This window comes from Emiliania huxleyi, assembly GCF_000372725.1.
Source record: "Emiliania huxleyi CCMP1516 chromosome Unknown EMIHUscaffold_1321, whole genome shotgun sequence".
Classification (NCBI taxonomy): domain Eukaryota; phylum Haptophyta; order Isochrysidales; family Noelaerhabdaceae; genus Emiliania; species Emiliania huxleyi.
This window is the reverse complement of record NW_005201267.1, coordinates 5,041-7,938: the sequence shown is the minus strand read 5'-3', so window position 1 is coordinate 7,938 and position 2,898 is coordinate 5,041. Positions and strand designations below refer to the sequence as shown.

The following is a 2,898-nucleotide window of genomic DNA, read 5'->3' as shown; positions in this document are numbered from 1 at the left end:
CCCCGCCACCCCGCAACCTCTTCACCCCACCGGCATGCGCCCCGCACCCGTACCCCCACCGCAGCCTCTTTCCCTCCATCGCCTTCCCACCCCTAGGCAGCTTGGCTGCCCACCCAGCCCCTGCGCGCGCGCCCTCGCAGATGCTGGCTGCGGCGGCGGCGGGCGGCGGCGAGGGCGAGTGGACTCGCCTCGGGGCGTCGGCAGGCACAGGGTTGGGGCAGCGGGCGGCGGCTCTGGCAAGCAGGGGGGCGGCGGTGGGCGCCGAGTGGGGGCAGCGGGCGGCGGCGGCGGCAAACAGTCGCTTTGGCAAGCGCGGGGTGCAGCTGCTCGGGGTCGATAGGGACGCGCCACTCTCGCCGGCGCACCCCGCGGCCGACAAGGAGGACCCGTCGACGGGGCCCGACTTTGGCGAGCCGCGCGCCCCGCTTGGCGCGTCGGGCCAAGGCAGCGCTGCCTTCCACACGCGGCAGCAGGCGGCGGCGAGGACGGAGAGATTCTCGAGGGCCGAGGCCGCTAAGCCCGCGGCGGCCGACGTGATCGGCGAGATCCTCGCCCGCAGCCGTGCCTCCGGGCGACACGCCGCGCCCTCGGCCGGCGAAGCCGCCGCCGACGACGACCGGCGTTGCAGGTCGCCGCCGATCGGGGGGGTGGAGTGGTTCTGAGGGACCGGTGCGCGCTGCCAGCCGCGCGCGCGTCAATGCGGAGGAGAAAGAGAGAGAAGAGGGCGGATTTCTCGATCTTGTCGGCACTCGGCCGGGCCGCAAACAAAGGGCCAGCGGTGACGAAGCTCCCCGAGAAGGAGGAGGTCGCGTCGTGGCTCGCGGCGTCGGCCGCGGCGGGGACGTCCGTGGTGAGAGAGAGCTCTTTGCGCTCCGCTATCGGCACCCCCAGACCCTCGCGCGCACACGTCTTGCTGAGCCCTGACTGACCGCCGCAAGGGCAAGCGGCGCGCACACCGATTATCTGTTTTTCTTTTACGTATACCGCACATCCAGTACTTACTACACACATTGGATGCTCTACCGTGTACTCTGTGGTCGCTAGCACAGACTACCCTACAGTCTCACAACATGATACTTGATGGCACATGGCATTGGCACACACACAAACCTCAAAGGGCTCAAACGCAGCGGAGCTACAGCTGCTACAATTGGTCCAATAACTCAACCTGATGCTGTTTCCTCCTACCTCACTTCTCTGTTATCTCGCTCTCTCTCTCGCGCCGCGCGCGCTCCCCCCCCCCCCCCCCCCGCCTCTCCACATACACATCGGTCTATCTTCCCGTGCGCTCGCGGTCGTCAATCCCTGTCGATCGTAGCGCCCGCGGGGCAGTGGCACGCAGGCTAAGGCGGCCGCTGAGGCGCCCACCAGACGAGCTGCGCCTCGATACCCTCTCGCCCTCAGGATGATTTGATTGCACAAGGGGCGTGACCGTGACCCGCAGGTCTGCGTTCTCTCGTCTAGCACCAGAAATCAGGCGCATCATCCGAGAAAAGCGGCTGCTGGCTTCGGCGACCCCAGTCACCCTCAGCCGCTCCTCGCCCAGGCGAATGGATTCTCCGGGTTGCAGCCGCCGCACCAGTCCATAGACATTGACATGCAGCTGCGGATCTCCAGTGGTGGCATCGCACGCTAGCTCCATGCGTCCATAGCGGCAGGCGAGCACAACGCATGTGCAGCAGCAACACATGCAGCACAGGCCGGCAATAAGGCCAACGATCGGCCACAGCAACGTCGAAGAGGCAGAATCTGAGAGCTCGGAGGGACCGATCTCCAGGATCTCCGACGGCGAAAAGGGCGGCAGCGAGGGCGGGGGCGACGGCGATGGTATGATGCCCTGGCAGAAGAGCAGCCCGTCCGGCGCAGTCCTCGGAATAAGCTGGCCGAGCTCGTCGGGCCTCTGGCAGTAGTCGTGCTCGTAGAAGATGTCGGTGATGAAGTCACGGTCCGCGCAGAACTTGACGTGCATGAAGTCGCGGTTCTGCTCGGTCCTCGACAGCCCCAGGCACGCCCTCTCGTGCAGCGCCTGCGCCCCGGGATCGGGCGGCAGGAGCAGCGCCTGCACCTCGGGTGGTTGGCGGTCGTAGTAGTCGCACATGTCGATCGGCGCCAGCCACACCGGCCGGAACTCGGGGTCGTCGCACGCGCACTCGCCGTCGCGCGTGCGTGGCCGCCGCACCGGCCAGGAGCTGTTGGGCTGGCTGATCGCGGCGTAGAAGGTGTTGACGCTATCGAGCGCGGTCGCCGAGGAGTTGGCCAGCGCGTCGTAGTCGAAGAAGATATTGCAGGGGCAGTCCGCCTCCTCATTGCTCTGCGTGGCCCCGACCGGGCCGATGTCGGTGCCGCACATCATGGCGCCGTCGCGGGCGAGGCGCGGGTAGAGCTGGAAGCTGTTGGCTTCGTCGGGGACGCAGTACTCCTTGCTGGCGAGGAAGTAGAGGTCGCGCACAAAGGCGGGCGTCGCGCACAGGCGGACATGGTGGTAGTACTCGTTGACCTGCTCGCCCGGCGCGACGGCGGCGCAGGCGCGCTCGTAGGCCTGCTGCAGCTGTCCCGAGCCGCCAAAGAGCGCTTCTCGCTGCGTCGCAGTCTGGTTGTCGAACCAGAAGCACAGGTCGAGGGCGGCGAGCCAGACGGGGCGGTCCTCGGCGCTCTCGCACGCGCAGCCCCACGCCGGGTCGTAGACGGGGAGGCTGAGCGGCCAGACGGAGCTGGTCTGGAGGGTGTAAAAGAGCGCGTTGGTATCGTTCTGAAAGGTAGGCGAGCTCGCGAGGCCGCGCTCGAAGTCGTAGTAGGGCGAGCAGACGCAGGGCGGCGGATGATAGAGCGGCCGGTGCAAGGGTGGCGGCCAGGCCGGAGGCGGCCTCCGTGACGGCGGAAATGGAGGGGGCAAGGGCG

The 2,898-nt window shown here is 67.7% G+C and overlaps 1 protein-coding gene across 1 annotated transcript in view; it reads right to left on the bottom strand.

Annotated features, from left to right (window-relative positions):
- Positions 1–993, bottom strand: part of EMIHUDRAFT_447018 (hypothetical protein) — a 2,753-nt gene extending 1,760 nt beyond the window's left edge. The window contains exon 1 of the mRNA XM_005788720.1: positions 366–993. The gene's annotated coding sequence lies outside the window, so the exon portion shown is untranslated. The remainder of the gene's footprint in view (positions 1–365) is intronic.
- Positions 994–2,898: the final 1,905 nt, after the last annotated feature.